Below are 21931 nucleotides of genomic sequence, written 5' to 3' on the forward strand. Positions count from 1 at the left end.
TTTCTGTTCGGAGCTCCCTTCCCTTCTGCCAGCTCAGTCAGGCATTGTACTAGAACTTCCTACGTCTTCTCTTTTAATTGTGTTGTACCAGGAGTGGTTTCTGTGAACATTCAGTTTACCCTATCTTATCTTAGATTTTCAGATCACATGCTTTAAGAATAAGAACCAGTTCTGAAAAGAAAACCTTGTCATAGCTTTGGCCTCTTCTTACCCAGTGTGCACGTTTTTAGGCCACATGACTTCAATAATTCATGATGAAGGAAAAAATGAGCTTCAGGGCATCAGCATTAGAGGAATGTTCTTGTTCTGTAACAGGGAAAAACAAGAGATCTTTTAAAGATGCTACAATGTGGCGAGGGGAATGAGAGCAAGAATTTAGGTGCTGTTGAGACCAGATCGCTTTAAAAGTCACAGGTTTCTTTCTAGTGCCAATTTCATGACAGCATCAAAGCAAGACAATTATTTGTTTTTCCTGATATATTAGAAAGAGTCTAGGAAGTTTCTAGTGGGAAAAAATTCTATATCAATTTTCACCTCATATTAAAACTTTAGTACCTGGGTACTTTTAAAATATATCTCCAGCTTGTGAAACTTAGCTGATAGGGAACAATCTTTTTACACTTAAGCCTAGAAAAGTGAGTTGATTCACACAATTCTTTCACTGGATTTGAAGTTCTGGCAGAAGTATATTAATTACTGCATTTGATTACAGTGCATTTGATAAGCTGCAGGACTGTCAACTAAAGTTTGTAATGATTTAAAATTGTAATTAGCAAAGAAATGATCTAATAAAGTATTTACCTCCTTATCAGCAAGTGGAGACCAGGTTAAAGAGAAGAGCACATTATCACGACTATACAGAATCAGGGGAAATGCGTGGTTTCTTCAGCATCTATAATTTGGGCCTTTGCATGTGTGTATAATTCCTCATCTAAGTAGAAGTTTGACTACGGTTGTGAATTTCTTGTTTAACTTTGAGTGAACTCCTCTGTATTCTGAATATTTTTCAAAACCATTTTTCCTACTTCCGTACCTGAAATGATGCTTGGTTTTCGCTGGGGAAAATCTGGTCACTCCAAGACGTTCCCAGAGAAAGTCATCTATTCCTCGTTACACTGGTGGATGTGCTGCTTTTCCCTCCCAAGCCTGAGCAGGAGATTAAACTCTGTTTGATACAAATAATAGTATCTTGCCTGGCATCCCACCAATGAGATTGGTTCATTCATTCTTTAATTTTTAAAATTATAATTTTATATAATATTTGATATTAAAGAATATATGTAACACATATGGAAACTGAAGTATAATGGTAGAATATAAACCCACACAGAAACCAGTGTTGTTTCCACTAACTGGCATTTTCCCACACGTGCCTCTTAGGTGCCAGAAGTGAATGCTATCTCAATTTTTAAATTTTTATCATCTTCTTACCTTAAAAAATATAATCTCGTTTGTCTATATTTCTAAACAATTGTTCAACTTTTGGGGGCTTGATAATTGTAATTTTAAGTGGTCTGAGACTTTCTTTTTACACTCAATATTATATTTCTATGAGTCTTCCGTGTCATGTAGAATTAATTTATTTTAAACTGTTGTACAATAGTCCATTGTCTAAACAGAAAGAAAATCAATGTACCAATTTTCCTTCCATTGAATATTTGGGCTGTTTTTAGTTTTTTGCTCTTATGAACAGTATTGCTGTAAACATTCTTCTATGTGCCTCATGGTGTACGTGTGTGAGGCTTTATCTATGGTATATAGGTAGTCACTGGGTAAATGTTACATATTATAAATGATGCCAAATTGGTTTCCAAAGTGACTTTCACTTCCACTGGTAGTCTGTAAGAATTCCCATTGCACCCCTTCTCTGCAACATTTGGTATTGTCAGATTTCTTTCTTTCTTTCTTTCTTTCTTTCTTTCTTTCTTTCTTTCTTTCTTTCTTTCTTTCTTTCTTTCTTTCTTTCTCTTTCTTTCTTTCTTTCTTTCTCTCTCTCTCTCTCTCTCTCTCTTCCTCCCTTCCTCTCTCTCTCTTTCTCTCTCTCTCTCTCTCTCTCTTTCTTTCTTCTTTCGACAGAGTTTCGGTCTTGTCACCCAGGCTGGAGTGCAATGGCATAATCTATGCTCACTGCAACCTCCACCTCTTGGGTTCAAATGATTCTCCTGCCTTGGACTTCCAAGTAGCTGAGATTACAGGCGCCGCCACCACACCCAGCTAATTTTTGTATTTTTAGTAGAGACGAGGTTTCACCATGGTGGCCAGGCTGGTCTCAAACTCCTAACCTCAGGTGATCCACCGACCTCGGCCTCCCACAGTGCTGAGATTACAGGCGTGAGCCACCTTGCCCAGCCCAGATTTCTTAACTCTTGCCAGGTTTTGCCTCTTAACGTGGTCCTAGTTTACACTCTCACGATTGCTGAGGCTGAGGACACGGCCATATGTATTTCCTCCTCTGTGGAGCACCTGTTTTAATCTTTTACTCGTAATTCTAGTGGGTCATTTGTCCTCATCTAGAGTTTTAGAATTTCTGCAGATATTCTAGATATGAGCCATTCGTCAGTGTTACCAGCATACCTTGATATTGCAGGTTTGGTTCCAGAACCCACAATAAAGCGAATCTCACAATACAACCGAGAATTTTGGGGTTTTTCAGTGCATAGAAATGTTATGTTTACATTATACTATAGTCTATTAGGTGTGAAGTAGCATATGTTTAAATGCTATATATGTAAAAATGTGTATATATATAAAATATATGTTGTATACTTAAAGATTATATATTTATACATAAATATGTATTTTATATATATACACCCACATACTGTAATTATTGCCAAAAACGCTAACAATCATTTGAGCCTTCAGCAAATCATAATTTTTCTGCTGGCGGAGGGTTTCACCTCAATGTCCACGGCTGCTGACCAATCAGGGTGGTGGTTGCTGAAGGCTTGGCCGGTGGTAATTTCTAAAAATAAGACAGCAATAAAGTTTGCTGTATCAATTGACTCTTCCTTTATTTATTTATTTATCTATCTATCTGAGACGGAGTCTCACTCTGTCCTCTAGGCAAGAGTGCAGTGGCACAGTCTCGGCGCACTGCAACCTCCACCTCCCGGGTCCAAGCAATTCTCCTGCCTCAGCCTCCCGAGGAGTTGGGATTACAGGCATGTGCCACCACACCCAGCTAATTTTTTGTAGTTCTTTATTTTAGTAGAGATGGGTTTTCACCATGTTGGCCAGGCTAGTCTCGAACTCCTGACCTCAGATGATCCACTTACCTCAGCCTCCCACAGTGCTGGGAGGCATGAGCCACCACACCCGGCCAACTTGTACTTTGATAAAATATTTCTTTGTAGCATGTGATGCTGTTTGACAGCACTTTTGCCACAATAGAACTTTCAAAATTGGAGTCAATCCTCACAAACCCTGCTGTTGCTTTATCAACTAAGTTGATTTAATATTCTAAATCCTTTGTTGTCTTTTCAACAATATTCAGATCATCTTCTCCAGAAGTAGATTTCACCTCAAGGAACCATGTTCTTTGTTCCTCCATAAGAAGCATCTCTTCATCCATTCAAGTTTGATCACGAGATTGCAGCAATTCAGTCATGTTTTCAGGCTCCACTTCTAATTCTAGTTATCTTGCTATTTCCATCACATCTCCAGTTCCCTTGTCTACTGAAGTCTTGAACCCTTCAAAGTCATCCATAGTGGCTGGAATCAGCTTCTTCCAAATTCCTGTTAATGTTGATATTCTGACCTCCTCCCATGAGTCACAAATGTTTTTAATGGCATTCAGAACAGTGAATCCTTTCCAGGATTTCAATTCACTTTGCCCGAATCCATTAGAAGAATTACTATCTGTGGCAGCGATAGCCTTTATAAAATGTGTTTCTGAGATTGTAGGCCTTGAAAGTTGAGATTACTACTTGATACATGGACTGCAGAATGGATGCTGTGTTAGCAGGTGTAGAAACAACGTTCGTATTCCTGTGTATCTCCATCGGAACTCTTGGGTGATTAGGTGCCTTATTAATGAGTGGTAATATTTTGAAAGAAATTTTTTTTTTTCTGAGCAGTCACTCTCAAGAGTAGGATTAAAATATTCTGTAAACCATGCTGTAAACAGATATGCTGTCACCTGGCTTTGTTTTTCCAAAGCACAGGCAGAGTAGTTTTAATATAATTCTCAAGCGTTCTAGGATTCTCAGAACAGTAACTAATCACTGGCTTCAGCTGAAAGTCACTGGATACATTGGCCCCTAACGGGAGAGTCAGCCTGTGGTTTGAAGCTTTGAAGCAGATGTTGACTTCTCTCTAACTGTGAAAGTCCTGGATGACATCTTCTTCCAAAAGAAGCCTGGTTCAACTACACTGAAAATGTGTTGTTTCACATAGCCACATTCGTCAGTGATCTTAGCTAGATCTTCTCATAACTTGCTGCAGCTTCTGCGTAAGCGCTTGCTGCTTCATTTGTAATTGTACATTCTAGAAACAACTTCTTTCCATAAACCTCATGAACCTCTGCTAGCTTCAACCTTTTTTTCTGCAGCTCCTCTCAGTCTTCAAAAGATTGAAGAGAGTTTAAGTTTTGTTCTGGATTAGGCTTTGGCCTAAGAGAATGTTGTAGCTGGTTTATTGTGGTCTGGTCCACCTAGACTACTCACACTTTCTCCATATCAGCAATAGGGTTCTCTTGCTTTGTTATCATTTAAATGTTCACTGGAGTAGCATTTTTAATTTTCATCAAGAACTTTTCCTTTGCGTTCAGAACTTGGTTAATTGTTTGCCACAAGAGGCCTAACTGATTTAAAATGAGAGATGACTCTTCTTTCGCTTGAGCACTTAGAGGCCGTTGTAGGGTTATGAATTGGCTTACTTTCAATATTATTGTTCTCAGAGAATAGGGAGACCTGAGGAGAGGGAGGGAGATGGGGAAATCCAGCTGATGGAGCGGTCAGAACAACACAACACTCATCAAGTAAGTTCACCTTCTTCCATGGCTCAGTCTGTGGCACCATTAAAATAGTGACAACAACTGCCACTGATCACAGATTACCATAACAGATGTAATAACAACTGAAAAGTTTGAACCATTGTGTGAATTACCAAAATGTGACAGAAGGACACAAGGTGAGCACATGCTGCTGGAAAAACGGTGCTGGTAGACTTTCTGGATGCAGCATTGCCACAGACCTTTAATTTGTGGGAGAAAAAAAAAAAGTAGTACCCCTTAAGTGCAATACAGTGAAACACAATGAAATAAGGTATGCCTGTATGGATTGCAAATAATTTCTCCTAGTTTACCAACATAATTTCCCTATTAAGGAGTGCCATATGATTAATAGAAAGATTTAATTTTAGCATATATTATGTTTTATATTTATGGTTCTAAAAAATTGTAGAGAATTGTTTCATATATTTATGCCCTTCATTTTTGTATATGGTGGGATGTAGGGAGCCAATTTTATTTTTTTTCCATATTGATAATTAATTGCCTGGCATCATTTATTATTTAGCCCTCAGTTTTCCCACTGGCTGATTTTAAATGCCACCTCCAACAACTATCATAGTTCCTCAAATGCACAAACCTCTTTCAGGCTCTCTTTTCTGTTATTTTTTTCAATGTTTTTATCTCTATATAAATCCTACATTTTCTTAATTTAAGTAGCTTTATATTTTCTATATAAATACTACGTTTTCTTAATTTCAGGAGCTTTATATTTTCTATGTAAATACTACGTTTTCTTAATTTCAGTAGCTTTATATTTTCTATATAAATACTATGTTTTCTTAATTTCAAGTAGCTTTATATTTTCTATATAAATACTACATTTTCTTAATTTCAGTAGCTTTATATTTATATTTATTCTTGACGTCTGATGGGATATATTCCTCCACTTTCTTCATTTCCTTCATTAGAAATATTTTACCTGTTTCTGGTCTTTGGTTATGTTATATAAATTTAAGAATTATTTTATCAAATTCCACAGAAGCCCTGTTGAGATTTTGGGTGGAATTTCTTAGCATGTGTTTGTTAAATAAGGATCATGTTCAATTTTCTCCTAAATTTTTCATTCATTTTCAACATTTAATAATCATTCATTGAGTCACTATAGTGGGTCCTGCGAATAAGACAGAGAAGGAACATGACCTTCAAACTCAGTTAAGTAGCAGTAAAGTAGGGGTGGGGCATCCAGATGTAACTATCATACAACAATCATAGCAAACTTTTTATTGGATGTATCATGTGTCAGACACATTTTCAAGCAGTTTATGTATGTTGTCTTATTTAACCCATAAAAACATATAAAGTAGATAGTATTATATTCTCTAGTTGAGGAAATTGAGGTCCCAAAGTAGAAACAGCCCAAATATTCATTGATGATCAAATGGATAAATAGGTTTTTAAAAAAATGTTGACACATCAAAATATTATGCAATGGCTAAAAGTGAGTGAAGCATACACAATAACAGGAAAGACTCAGAAACATAATAAATTTGAGTAGTCAACACATAGAGCCAGAAACATTAGAAGAGGGAACAAGTTATAGTGCAATTTTTAATAAGGATTAAATAAGTTGGAGGAGCCTAGATTCCCTAATTAGCAGGGGTAAGCAAACCGTAACGCTTGGTGCAGATCTGATCTGCTGCCTGTTTTTATGAATAAAGTTTTATTGGAATACGGCCATGGCTGTTCACTTATGCGTTGTCTGTGGTTGCTTTTGCACTGTGAGAGGCAGAGTTGAGTGACAGAGACCATCCGGTCTGCAGAGCCTCAACTGTTTACTGTATGAGTCTTTACAGAAAAAGTTTGCTAATCCCTGACTCTGGCTTGGGTAACTGGGTGAATGAAATTCACTAAGTTTGGAAATCCACAAGATAAGTAGTTTACCTTGGGACAAGATGAATTGGCAGTGTCGATGTGAACATTTGACTCTTGATTCTCAAGTGAGTGTGTAGGCTTCTCTACTTTGGGCATTTATTATGATATTTGCATAGGTCATTTGATGTCAACTCCAATATCGTACTCTGATTTTAGTGTCCTTTTTAATTTAGGGCACAAAGGATTTTTTAAATTCTTACTTTTGAGGTTGGCTATGTTTAAATGTCAAGAAGAGAAGATTTGAAGTGCTCCCAACTCAAATAAACGATAAATTTTGAGGTGATGGGTATCCTAAATACCATGATTTGATCACTGCACGTTATATGCATATATCAAACTATTACATGTACCCCATAAATACGTATAATTATTATGTATAAATAAAAAAATTAAAATGTGTTTAAATGACCAAATCCAACTGTCTTTGGTTTTGAGTAAGCTGGAAGGTCCTTCAGCTGTCTGTCATAACAATGAGAAATTCTCACTCTTCTTATGTCTATTTCTTATATGTATTTTTAATGAAATACAATGAGATATTCTTTGGAGTATCAAAAACAGTATAATAAATGCAAGCATTTCTGGTGCTTTAGCTTGAACGAGGTCTGCACTTAATGACCAAGGAGAATAAGAAGTTGGCATGGTTCATTTATTATTCCAATATAATATTAATTCTGTCCACACTAGTATAGAAATAAATGGTGGGTAAGTCATGATTAAATTTTCTGCTGGTGGAAGCATACATGTGTGCAGCCACTTTAGAAAATTGTTTTACAGTATATCCAAAGCTACACATACACCTACCCATTGTAGGTAATATCCAAGTGAAAGAAGTGCTTATGTCTACCAAAAGATATGCACCAGAATGTTTGTGGCAGCTTTTCATAGAGCCAGAAACTGGAAGCAGCTCAGATGTCCATCAAAGGAAGATGAATTCACACTGCGGTATATTTGTACAATGGAATACCACACAACAGTAAGAAGGGACAAGCTCCTGACACATGCAGCAACATGGATGAATCTCAAAAACAACGTGTCGAACAAAAGAAGCCAGATAAAAAAGATACTGTGTGATTCCACTTGCATTTCAAGAACAGGCAAAGCGACTCTGTGACAGCAGAGGTCAGAACAGTGTTTATCTGTAGTGTCCAGGTCAGTTGTTACCGGGTAAATCCATGGGGAATATTTTTGGATGTTGAAAATGTCTTGCCCTGATGATTGCACAGGTGTATACCCATAACTCTTACATGTAACAGTTCACATGTAAGTGATGCACGTCTAGGTTTGTGCATTTTATGTAAGTTACACCTCATTAAACAAAGAAAACATTGAGCAGTTTTCTGAGGTGCCTGGGGTGCGTATATTCTATGTGCGTGAGAGAGAAGAGTTCCCATGGACATCAGATACTGATATAGGAATCTTAAAGTTTATGATCTTTTATGAAAACAGCAGATCCTACAACAGACACCAGGGCCTACTTGAGAGTAAAGGGTGGGAGGAGGGTGAAGACTGAAAAGCTACCTATTGGGTACTATGCCTCTTACCTGGGTGATGAATTAAATCTGAATACCAAACCTCGTGACATGCAATTTATTTATATAACAAACCTGCACATGTACCACTGAACCTAAAAGTTAAAAAAGAAAATGACAGGTCCTGACTTTTATTCTTTCCCGAGGAGGTTCCACTTCACTTCCCAATGGAAGTTAGCTATAGAGAAAAAAAAAAAAGTTAACTTTTTTCCCTAAAGAAAGTTTCTGATTTGCTCATGTATTTCAGCAATTATTATTTGAGATCCTGGGATTCCATTCACAGAAAATGGAAAATCCTAGGGGTAGAGTTAGTTGCCCCAACTGTAGATGGACCTGAGGATATGTCTCTTGGGCAGCTGTTTTGTAACAGGTCTGCCAAGATGAGCTGGCTGCGGAGATATTTCCATGAAGGTGAAGAGTTAACCTGGCTTTACTCTGTGTTCCTTAGTATCTCCCATTTGAATGTAATTTAGATTTTGGCATAGGTGATATTGAGCTATACTTCCTTGTGGTAACTTGGCTGTTTAAAGTCATCCTTAGTTCATGATAGTCAAACTATGTCATCAGTACCATTCAGTTCTACTTTTAAATGCATTTTATTCTATACTAACTTTGAAATGTATGCTCCACATATGAGCTGGATGGCGATTATTACTTAAGATATTTAACTATTGAATCTGTAATATCCAGTCCAGCTGCATATCAGTTTTCTAAAATGAACATGTGTTATTTTAATCAAATAATTTATATATATGCATGTATATGTGTGTATATACATTATACATTCTCTCTCTCTCTCTTTCTGTAGTTATCTTTCATGAATTTCACTGGGGATTCCACTGCACAGCTTCATAAGAAGCTCTGGTGTATCATATCTCAAACCAAACTCCTTCATCTTCTTCCTCCAACTTAAGACTAGCATCTTCATGGAGACAGTGACTGAAACCACAGAGGTGCTCTCCATCTCCATCCTCATTCTATCACACAAGGAGGCCTGTGTGTGCTAACTTTGCAGAATTTCTCCTCTCCATATTGTTCTTCATCCTTATGTTATTATCCCTCCAATCCATTCTTCTAAAATCATAGGGGTGATCGTTCTAAAACACGAAGCTGATCATATTATACCCTTGTCAAAAGTACCATTGCCTCTCGGGTTAAATTCAAACTTCACAGCCTGCCGGGGACGTGATTACCTGACTCCTGCCTACTTAATTTCTTTATTGCTGGTTAAATCTCTTCTTATTCAAGATCTGTGCTCCAGCCATGCCAAGTTTCTTGCAGTCGTCTTCACTCGCCAGGTTAACGTAAGCCATTGTACGTGTGGTTCTCTTATGTTACTCGCTTCCACCCTCCACCTACACAATGCTCAAGACTGAACACAACCCCTGCTCTGACTTGCTTCAGCTACTCATTTTTCACCACCCTGTGAACAGCAACACGTGCGTTCATGTGCTATTCCCCCACTTAAATGTCCCTATTAATTCTCTTCATCTCTCCAGGCCTATTTTAACAGACAGTGGAGATTCCGAGGCTATTTTAATAGATAGTGGTGATAGTTTAGAGTCAGAACCTGTTCAGGGACTATAGAATTTGGATCTTCCCTCTTGCCCAGGGCCTTCCTGACAAACTAGAACAGTCCTTTGTGTGGATGAGCGGAAGAGCAGGAGCGAGACCTCTGGTCCTATCTTGTCACGCCATGGTTGTATGGGAGGAAGCAACTAAAGCAAACAGGAAGCTGAGAAATTGGCCAACTGGGGACATTCTTGATAACCACTGTGGATATTTCAGAGGAACGAAAGCCTTCAGAGCTGGGCTTGGACGAAGGGAACTGGTCTGCCAACTGTTGCTTTGCTATGTAGATACAGCTGGTCTTAGACATTTGCATTTGATTATATTTTACTTGTTCTGATGTCTAAATCTATCTTTTGACAGGAATACCTAAAAGAACAAAAGTTCTGCAATGAAGATTCCTTGTGAAACACTCAGGGTTATAGGTAACTTCTTTTTCCCTATGAATCAAAATCTTGCTATAAATTAATAAAGAGTTCTCGGGTTGCAGGAGAGCCAAGTTTCTGTCATTCTCCATTACACATTGGGAAATGGGAAAGAGAAGAAAGAAACGTGCTGGAACACGGAGAGCCAGCCACTCTGCTGAGCCTCTTCCAGTCACTTTATGAGAGTCAGTCATGCCATGGATCAAATGAGGAGATTCCTAAAACCGAGACATTCTGTGTAAAGAAGCCCCTTAGCAAGTGGAAGAATATCACCTCGGTATTAATTTCTTACCTGTTTGTAGTGTCTTAGAGGCCAAATAAATCTGTTACAGAAAATATGAAGCTTCTTGTAATATTATGACAAATGGCCATTGTATTCCATCTATTTTTAAAATTAGTTTTTCCTTTTTACTCTCGTGATAGTTTGAAGTGAACCAAACAGCCGGCTCATTGTTTGAGAAACAGTTGTTTCACGGGTGAATCGACTCCTCTTCGGCAGCCACTGGTTTGCTAAGGATTTACTTTGAACATTTCGATGGTAAGTGACAGAGTCCTCAGGTTTAAGTATATTCTGATGTGAGTCACATCCAGAAAACTTGGGAAAGGGAAAAAGAAAAAAAAAGGAACACACTGGTCAAGATTTTTGTTTGTTTATTTCAACGTTCCACATAAGGCTGCTGCCAGATGTTCACATTTCATCTTGCCTGAATAAAAATCTTTCTTATTCAAGAATGTCAATATCATTTAACAGCAAAAGCAATATAATTACACTATTCAATAAACATTTAACAAGACACAGACATTTTCAGCTAAAAGAGGACTTACCAGAATGTACCTTTTAGCAATTTAGTAGTTAAATTAGTTTCAAAAAATCTATTTTTTTAAACAACATCTGGTGACCAGTCTCTAATTTCTGAAGTTTTGGAATGAAAAGGCGCCGCCCCAGTTCATTGCTACGAACAATTTGCTGGCTGTTTACCTTAATGCCAATCTCACCCCCCTGCCAGACACATATATTTCCAATGTGTTTTCTATATTTAAAAAAAACCCAGCAAATTCAGTTTCCCGGGCATGAAGTTAATGCCATTGAGTCACCAAATGTCACCTGCTTTAAGATGTCATGCTTCTCTTGGCACAGAGGAATCAGCCACATTGTAAAGAAAAATGATTTACTGGCTATGCCTTCGCTTCAGTTTGCCACAGTACCCTGATAGGCAAAGTGCCGGGAGAAGGGAGGGAGGAGGCAAGACTGATAATCCGCTTGATCTCAGCTGGTAGTTTCAATTTCCTCTTCTTCTTTGAGCTGATGCAGTTTGAGATACATTAACACGAATGATCTGAAAGGATTGAAAATATCTGCTAACCCATAGCAGAGTCACCAGTCCCAGTCAGGCTTGTCAATGTCATGACAGTGGCATACAGGATGGCAGTGAGGAGCACCAACAGCCTGAAACACTTATGTGGTTCCATATTTTAATCTAGTTGTTAAAGCCCCCTCCTTTAATTTTTTAAAGGTTTTATGGCTGAGTTAATTTACATGCCTGGCTTACCAGGACAATATTGGGCTGTATTTTGCTTTGAAATGTATGACAACAGTCATTGACATATATCAGAGGTCAAAACATAGATCGTTGTTAGAGAAACACCTTGTACTGATTAAATATGTTTCCTCTATGAAACACAAAGTGTGCACACATTCACAGTGTGGCTCCTTGTATAATTTTCAAGGGCAAGGTGCAGCTTCAGTTTATGGATGAGAAAATAAAGATTAAGGGCCTGATGCAAGCAGAAACGTTGGTCCTTGCTGGGAGGCAGAGCTCCTTAGTGGGAAGAAAGTTGGGCTGTAAGTCAGAGGACTAGGTTATGGTATAAATTTTGCCATTAGCTGTGGCATATTGGATAATCCCTCTCTTTTTTCAGTGCCCTTGTTTTGGCATCTGTAAGTTCAGTGCATTTTTGTATCTTCAGAACTGTAGATGTAGAGTTGAAAGGAGTATTTAGTCATATGACTTCCATAAAACCCCTTGGAAACAAGTTCAACTGTGTGTGCACAGAATGGGGAAAGATCTTTTCTCCGTCTGGTAGGGAGGTGTGTTGTGAGAGGCTGCTCGTCCTGGGAGATAAGATCCCTAAGGGCACTGCTAGTGAGACGATGGTAGATTGCCACTGGAAGGCTGGTTGTGGGGTTTTGTTCTCCTGAGTGGGTTTTGCAAAGCGAGGACAAGAGCTTAATATTTGGATTAGGTCTTATTAGGGAAGAGAAGACAAGGGTTGAGATAGTTGTCAGGCAAGAGAAACTTTAAGGGACAGAACAAAACTGCTTAATGGGGTTTTGGATTCAATTTCCTCTGGGAAACGCGCCTTAGTCTTTTACCCACAAATCTTAAGTGAACCATCCCATGTGTGTCCATGCATTGCCTCGTTGGACTGTTTTGAAGACAGGTAGAAGTGCTGAGTGTGGTTTTCAGATCACATTGCATTTCAGATAGGGCCGTCGTCCCATTTCGGGGGCTTGCCTACATGTTAACAAATAGTCATGGAGAAAATGTCGTGTCAGACATCTGAAGGATATGGCAAGATGACCTACAAGGAGAGTGTCCTATTACTGTGGTGGAATGGAAAATGGCTTTAAAAATATTCCCAGGATTATTTAAGTTCTTCATAATTTAGGTTTCATGCCACTGGGAGCATACAAAATAGATAGCTTTCCATCCTGCTTCATCCTGCTTTTGCATGTGGACAGGTTCAGTGTCTTCCATTTTGTTCCCCAAATTAAATAGAACCAAGTGAATGGATTTTATCTTCTCAAAGGGCAAGAGGAATTAGTTTTACATGAAGAAGCTAAGAATGTAGCTCTGTGTAAAGAAGACGGCGTTTTCTTACGTCTTCTATTAGAGGACGGGCGCTGTGCAAGTATTATGTGTAAAGAAGACGGCGTTTTCTTACGTCTTCTATTAGAGGACGGGCGCTGTGCAAGTATTATGTGTAAAGAAGACGGCGTTTTCTTACGTCTTCTATTAGAGGACGGGCGCTGTGCAAGTATTATGTGTAAAGAAGACGGCGTTTTCTTACGTCTTCTATTAGAGGACGGGCGCTGTGCAAGTATTATGTGTAAAGAAGACGGCGTTTTCTTACGTCTTCTATTAGAGGACGGGCGCTGTGCAGGTATTATGTGTAAAGAAGACGGCGTTTTCTTACGTCTTCTATTAGAGGACGGGCGCTGTGCAAGTATTAGCTACTATTAGTGTTGTCAGCATTTTTCTGTGAAAGGCGAGCTCGTCAAAAATATGAAGTGGGGTCAGGCGCGGTGGCTCACGCCTGTAATCCCAGCACTTTGGGAGGCTGGGCCGGGCAGACCACAAGGCCAGGAGTTCAAGACCAGCCTGGCCAACGTGGTGAAACCTCATCTCTACTAAAAATACAAATATGTATATATATATATATATATCTGGGCATGGTGGCTTGTACCTGTAATCCCAGCTACCTGAGAGGCTGAGGCAGGAGAATTGCTTGAATCCAGGAGACGGAGGTTGCAGTGAGCCGAGATCGCGCCACTGCACTCCAGCCTGGACGACAGAGCAAGACTCTGTCTCGGAGAAAAAAAAAGAAAAAAAATGAAATAGGAGAAATGCATCTTGGAGTGGTAATTATCCTTTTAAGTAAGCTAAACTCAAAATCCTCCAAGGATTCTGATTTTACTGGCAGGACATCATCATTATTATTATTATCTTTATTTTGAGATGGAGTCTCGCTCTGTTGCCCAGGCTGGAGTGTAGTAGCGCGATCTCGGCTCACTGCAAGCTCTGCCTCCCGGGTTCACCCCGTTCTCCTGCCTCAGCCTCCCGAGTAGCTGGGACTACAGGTGCCCGCCACCACGCCTGGCTAAATTTTTATATTTTTAGTAGAGACGGGGTTTCACTGTGTTAGCCGGGATGGTCTCGATCTCCTGACCTCATGATCCGCCCTCGGCCTCCCAAAGTGCTGGGATTACAGGCTGAGCTACCGAGCCCAGCCTGGCAGGACATTTCAGAGCTCCCAGGTGATCTAAGGCACAGTCAAGAATAAAGAGCCACATCCTTCAAAAGAGAAAACAACTATATATATAAAAAATATTCTACAAATATATATATATTTTCTACATGTATATGAAATTTGTAACAGTTTTATTTGTAGAATATTTTCATTGTAATACTGATGATTGACAAATAGGGCTTTGATTATATTTAGTAGGGCAAATGACAATTAAAATACAATTAAAATTAGTCGTGGATGTCAAAGTATTTTGTTCCCTTTAGTTGATCCTCAGGCGGGTCTTCTTCTCATCGCTTTTTCCTCATCTTGCCAGCAGCTTGGTTTGTCTGCTCTTCAGTGTGGATCGTACTGTTTTCAGTAGACAGACGATCTCCCCCGGGCTGTCTGGAAAAATCATGCTTTTTTGAAACAGCTTCTGAAAGTTCACAGCCACTTTTACTCTACAGATAAACGACTGAAATCCCTGGACTGCTACTCTAATTGTGTGAATCCTAATAGGTGTGTGGTCGTGTGTCTCATTGTCGTTGAAATTTGCAGTCTCTAATGACATCTGATGTGGAACATCTTTTCACATGCTTGTTTGCTGTCTGTGTATCTACTTTGGTGTAGTGTCTGTTCAGATCTTTTGTCCATTTTGTAATTGGGTTGTTTTCCTTCTTATTACTGAGTTTTTGTTTTATTTATTATTTATTTTTTGAGACAGAGTGTTGCTCAGTCGCCCAGGCTGGAGTGCAGTGGCACAATCTTGGCTCACTGCAACCTCCGCCTCCCGGGTTCAAGCGATTCTCCTGCCTCAGCCTCCCTAGTAGCTAGAATTACAGGCACGTGTCACCACGCCCAGCTGATTTTTGTGTTTTTAGTAGAGACGGGGTTTCACCCTGTTGGCCAGGCTGCTCTTGAACTCCTGATCTCAAGTGATCTGCCCGCCTCGGTCTCCCAAAGTGCTGGGATTACAGGCATCAGCCGCCACGCCCAGCCTTGTTACTGAGTTTTAAGAAAACTTTGGATATTGTGCTTATCAGTCCTTTATCAGATATGTGTTTTGCAAATACTTCCTACCAGTCTGTGGCTTGTCTCCTTATTCTCTTAAGAGTGTCTGTTTCAGAAAAGAAGTTTGTAATTTTAATTGCGTTCCACTTAATGGAACGTCCTTTTCGAATCGTGCTTTCGGTGCTGTATCTAAAGAGTCACCACCAAGCCAAGGACACCAAGACTTCCTCCTCTGTTATCTTCTAGGAATTTTAGTTTTGCATTTTACATTTAGGGCTATAATCCCTTTGGGGTCAGTTTTTGTGAAAGTTATAAGGTGTTTGTCTAGATTTTTTTTTGTGTGCGTGGATGTTCAGTTTTTCCAGCCCTGTTTGTTTTAAGCTCTATCCTTTCTCCATTGACGTGTATCTGTTGCTTTGCCAAAGATCAGTTACTATATTTGTGTGGATCTATTTCTGGCCTATAATTCCACCGATCTCTTCTTCCACCAGTACCACGTTGCCTTGATTACTGCAGCTTTCTAGGAATTCTTGAAGTCGGGTAGTGCCACTCCTCCCACTTTGCTCTTTGTCTCACTTAGTACTTTTGCCTTGAAATCAATGAAGTCATAGTAAAGTAACAAACTCTTCTTTTTATTTGTATTTGCCTAACACACTTTCACTGATAATTTTATTTTTAATGATTACATACAGCATAATATTGGGTTTTGCTTTGTGGTACGATTTGTAAGCCTTTTTCTGTAATTAGGAATGTTTTTCCCATTTACGTTTGTGGACATGTCTCATGCCATTTGTACATGTCACTATATTTAATATTATAATTTTGAGCTTTACTTTTCTTATACATTTATTTATTTATTTATTTATTTTTATTTTTATTTATTTTTTTGAGATGGATCTCACTCTGTCGCCCAGGCTGGATTGCAGAGGCACAATCTAGGCTCACTGCAAGCTCTGCCTCCTGGGTTCACGCCATTCTCCTGCCTCAGCCTCCCAAGTAGCTGGGACTACAGGCACCCGCCACCACGCCTGGCTAATTTTTGTATTTTTCGTAGAGACGGGGTTTCACCGTGTTAGCCAAGATGGTCTCAATCTCCTTACCTTGTGATCTGCCCGCCTCAGCCTCCCAGAGTGCCGGGATTACAGGCGTGAGCCACTGTTCCATTTATTTTTAGATTGATTTGTGTTTTAGGTTTTACACATCTTCATTATATAATAGGCATTGCCAAGTCTCTCTCCAAAATAAGTTTAACACTTTACATTTCTACCAGCATTACATGTGCATTTCCAGTACTTCAAATTAACAATGTTAATTGTTGTCAAATTTAAAATTTTTATCCAGCTGGTGAGTGTGAAATTGTATCTGATGTTGTAATTTGCATTGGTCAGATTTTATTAAGGATGAGAATCTTTACCTATTGTTAATTGCCATTTGGGATTTCTTGTTTGTGTATTTGCTGTTCATTAATTTTGCCTAGTTTTTAAAAATTCTTTACCATTTTCTTAGTGATTCATAAGAGTCCTTTTTATATTATGGATCATCATCCTCTGTTTTAGCTATGGCAAATATCTCCTCCCAGTTCGTGGCTTTAAGAAAAAGTTCTAAGTCATTTTTGTGTTAGAGAGGTTTTCAATTTCAGTGAGTATGGTTAAACTAATTTTTCTTTTCCTTTATTAGTAGTGTTTTTATGTGTGTTTCATGTTAAAGAAATAATAATCTACCCTAGAATTAGAAAATGTTCCCCTTTATTTTCTTCCAAAAGTTTGCTTTTTGTATCTAAGTCTTTAATTCCTCTGGAGGGTGTGTGCCTGTGCCTGTATATGAGGGGGGTGAGTATATGTGAGTTTGCGAAAGTAAGAATTTTGTCTTGTTTTCTACAGTATAACTTATTGTTCAATAACTGTTTATTGCATAATCTCTCATTTGACCATGGACATTTTTTGCCCATTATATATTCTAGAACCATCTTACTCTCTATATGTATCCCATAACGTCATGTTATAAACCTCAAAAATACACAATACAAACTTATTTTAACAAAGATATATTACTGTATGATATACTTTTAAAATACTTTTTATAACAGAAGTTTTTTTGGTGAAAGGAGACAAAAAACAGTGAACACTCATGTGCCTGTTTCCCAACCCCAGCCACCACCAGCGCTTGGCTAATTCCCGTCCATTCAATGCTTACCCCTGCCTTATATCTCATATGTCCATATTGATTTTGAAGGAAATCCTGGCCTCCGTGTGCTTAATAGCAATGCTTTTAGGGATAAAATTTTCACATACACTCTGCCCTATTTCTGGATTCTGCTTCATTTGTATATTAGACCATCTCCATGCCAATAAAACACTAAATTAGTTACAATAGCTTCATACGCTGCATTAACTGTTAAAGTAATTGCTTTTCTGTAGGGTCCAGCCCTACTGGGCCTGTGGGTGAATTTTCTCCTCCTGTGCAGAGATGAGAGATTGTAGAAATAAAGACACAAGACAAAGAGACAGAAGAAAAGACAGCTGGGTCCGGGGGACCCCTACCACCTAGACGCGGAGACACGTAGCGGCCGCGAATGGCTGGGCACGCTGATATTTATTGCATGTAAGACAAGGGGGGCAGGGTAAGGAGGGTGAGTCGTCCAAGTGATTGATAAGGTCAAGCAAGTCACACGTTCATGGGACAGGGGGCCCTTCCCTTATAGGCAGCCGCAGCAGAGCGGGAAGGCAGCATACGTCAGCGTTTTCTTCTCTACACTTACAAGAAAGACCAAAGGCTTTAAGACTTTCACTATTTCTTCTACCGCTGTCTACTACAAACTTCAAAGAGGAACCAGGAGTACGGGAGGAGCATGAAAGTGGACAAGGAGTGTGACCGTTGAAGCACAGCGCCACAGGGAGGGGTTTAGGCCTCCGGATGACTGTGGGCAGGCCTGGGTCATATCCAACCTCGCACAAGAAGCTGGTGGAGCAGAGTGTTCCCTGACTCCTCCAAGGAAAGGAGACTCCCTTTCGCGGTCTGCTAAGTAACAAGTGCCTTCCCAGGTACTGGCGTTACCACCTGACCAAGGAGCCCTCGAGCGGCCCTTATGCGGGCGTGACAGAAGGCTCACCTCTTGTCTTCTTCGTCACTTCTCACAATGTCCCTTCAGCACCTGACCCCATACCCGCCGGTTATTCCCAGGTTATATTAGTAATGCAACAAATGGTAATATTAAAAGCTAATGATTAATAATGTTTATACTAATGATTGATAATTGTCCATGATCATCTCTATATCTAATTTGTATTATAATTCTTCTTTATTCTAACATTTGCTTTATTATACTGCTACAGTTTGTGCCTTCAGTCTCTTGCCTTGGCACCTGGGTAATCCTTCGCCCACACTTTTCCTCATTCTTCAACATTTCTTAACTATTCTTCCACATTCCATATTGGCAAGAGTCATCTTGCCAAAGTCTGTAATACCCTATTAGAATTTATGTTGTAATTGCTTTTAATTTATATTTTAAATAAGGGAGAATTGATATTCTTATGATTTTGAGTCTCTTCATCCATGGGTATAGTTCAGCTTTCTAATTACTCAATTCTTCTTGCCTTTCAGTAATGTTTGGTAATCAACGACAAAAAAGCCTTTTAAAACATTTTTATTTTTTGAGATGGAGTTTCATTCATGTTGCACAGGCTGGAGTACAATGGCACCATCTCGGCTCACTGCAACCTCTGCCTCCCAGGTTCAAGCGATTCTCCTGCCTCAGCCTCCTGATAGCTGGGATTACAGGCGCCCACCACCACACCCGGCTAATTTTGTATTCTTAGTAGAGACGGGGTTTCACCATGTTGGTCAAGCTGGTCTCAAACTCCCGACCTCAGGTGATCCACCTGCCTCGGTCTCCCAAAGTGCTGGGATTACAGGTGTGAGCCACCGTGCCCGGCCTATAACTTTTGCTAGATCAAATCTATGTCAGTTACAGTTTTTGTCATTATTGGAAATTTTGTATCTATCATTTTTCCTTTCCATTTAAAAAAATGTATTATGGCATGCTGCAATGCCAATTATTTTATGAGTTGCTTTTAAAATCCTGCAATCTTGCTGAACTTTCTTATTCATTATAGTTGTCTTTCCATAGATTCTCTAGGGTTTTCTATGAGGCAATGTATCACTCTTTTTCAATTATCATGCCTAGTATTTGTTTTTCTTGCTATATTACATGGTTAAGGCCTTCAGTCCAAGGTGAAATAGGAATAATGATAGCAGCCATCTTTGCCTTATTTCTGATTTTAATAGGAATGCTTGCGCATTTTCATCATTACACACGATGTTGCCCTACTTTAATGACTTATATCAAATTAAAAGAGATATCTTCTATTACTAGATATAGATCATTATTTTTATTTATAATCAGAAGTGAATGTTTAATTTTAGTGAATGATTTTTCTGCCTCTATTGAGATAAGACAATTTTTCTTTAGTTAATATGGTATACAAATAGATTTTTATTGCTGGGACAAACTCTACTTGACTATAATGCATTCATTTTGGACAAATACTGCTCAGTTTCATTTATCTAGGATTGTTTTCATCTGTGTTCATCAGAGAGGCTGGTGAATATCTTCGAGGGTGGACATTTGGCAGCCCATTCTCAAATATTGTGATCAGGAATTAGAGATGTATCCTGGTTATTAGAGATGTATCCTGGTTGTGTCAAAGATGGAATTTGCACTTGCCCTTCTGTTTCCTCTTATTGCACTTGGGTAATTTCTGTGAACAGTCATTCTACTAGTGAAAACCTTGTATTTATTTTTCTTTTTAGTGCTATTTGTCTCAGGTTTCAATATAAGTATTTCACATAATGGTAAAAGTGGTGTGAAACTTTTTCAATGTTCTATGAGAGTTGAAATAGAAGTATACATTCTTTGAATATTTGAAACGATTTACTGGTGAAGTGGTCTGTACCTGGCTCATTTATGAGAAGATTGCACTGTGAGAGCTTTCTCAATTAGCTGAGTTTGTGTATTATCGCATTTGCATTTCCAACTCTTGGCAGGGTGCCTGGCTCAACGGAGGCACTTGCTGTGTGTTGTGTTCGTTGACCAGAAGGCTGTAGCCCACCTGCAAGCACAGGGACATCCTCACTGCACTTATTATTGCCTAAATTCCCCCAATTATATAAGTTTGACCTGGAGTTTTAAAAAGCCATTGTCACCTGTGAAATGGTAACAGTTCATAAAATAGTAACATACTGAGATTTATTAGTCACTTTACCATCAATGTGAATGAATTGCTGAGATACTTTCCCGATTCTTGAAATTAAAATATAAATGGAGTGAGGAGAGATAGATTAGGGTGGTAATTGTCAAAGAGGTGGGGGAAGAAGAGAAGAGAGAGAAACAGAAGAGAGTGAGAGGAAGAAAACGCAATGTCTATGGGGTCAAATAAGGTTTGGTAACAATTAGAGAAGGACTCAACAATGAAATCATCAAATATCAACTTTGCTTATTTCACAGTTTCACCTGGAATTAACCCTAATGCTATATGGCATGGATTTCTTGATTGAGTAAGACAAATATTTTCTCCAGGCATCTTCCATTTCAGCCGTTTTTGTTTTCTAAATGTCCTTCTGTTTCTGGTTTCCAAAATCCTCGTCATTCTATGCTTTATGGTGACTAAGCATTTTTTTCCTACTGTCCTGTTTTATTAGAGTCAGACTACTTAACTTTCCAGAACATGTTTTTTGTTTGTTTGTTTGTTTGTTTTTAAATGGAGTTTTGCTCTTGTCGCCCAGGCTAGAGTACAGTGGTGCGATCTCAGCTCACTGCAACCTCCACCTCCCAAGTTCAAAGGATTCTCCTGCCTCAGCCTCCCGGGTGGCTGGGATTGCAGGCATGTGCCACCACACTCAGCTAAGTTTTGTATTTTTAGTAGAGATGGGGTTTCACCATGTTGGCCAGGCTGTCTCAAACTCCTGACCTCAGGTGATCCACCTGCCTCACCTCCCAAATTGATGTAATTACAGGCATAAGCCACTGCATCCGACCCAGAGCATGATTTTTTAAAGACAGGTTATGATAATTCCCAATGAAATTTTATCCTAAGTTGGAAGATTTTTAAAAGGAATATAACACTGGAATTTTTAAAGATATGCGTCCTACTGAAAAAAAAAAGGTATTGTTTTCATTTTATTGAGTTACTATTTCCATCAGATTCTTTTCTAAATAAAATGCTTAAATGTATTTAATCTGGTTAACTTTGGAAGCACCGTACAGTTATTTAAAGGACAGAGAATAGTGGTATTCCCAAGGATATTACACTGAGAAATCTATAAACAGGGGAGTGAGCACTGGGGTGGAGTGCTGTCTGGTCTGGGCTTTTGTGTGATATAAGCAATGCATGAAGTTCTTACCACAGTTGACCTCATGAACGCACATTGATTTATTGGATTATTCAGGTCACCAAGAGCAGTGATGGCTCTAAGGAAACAGGATGCAGGAGAGGGTCCTCTTC

General features: G+C 39.0%; 1 long non-coding RNA gene across 17 annotated transcripts in view; it reads left to right on the plus strand.

Annotated features, from left to right (window-relative positions):
• The window catches only part of LOC126953316 (uncharacterized), a 74908-nt gene that overhangs the window by 41369 nt on the left and 11608 nt on the right, over positions 1–21931 (plus strand). For 10 of the 17 annotated variants that reach the window (XR_007725216.1, XR_007725210.1, XR_007725214.1 and 7 more), the window contains 2 exons: positions 10348–10409; positions 10833–10947. This is a non-coding gene — a long non-coding RNA (uncharacterized LOC126953316). Of the gene's footprint in view, positions 1–9223; positions 9730–10347; positions 10410–10832; positions 13512–13574; positions 13772–21931 lie in introns of those variants that run through there. The other 7 variants (XR_007725212.1, XR_007725223.1, XR_007725213.1 and 4 more) reach the window with 6 other exon arrangements.

Source organism: Macaca thibetana, chromosome 4 (assembly GCF_024542745.1).
Source record: "Macaca thibetana thibetana isolate TM-01 chromosome 4, ASM2454274v1, whole genome shotgun sequence".
In the NCBI taxonomy this organism is placed as follows: Eukaryota; Metazoa; Chordata; class Mammalia; order Primates; family Cercopithecidae; genus Macaca; species Macaca thibetana.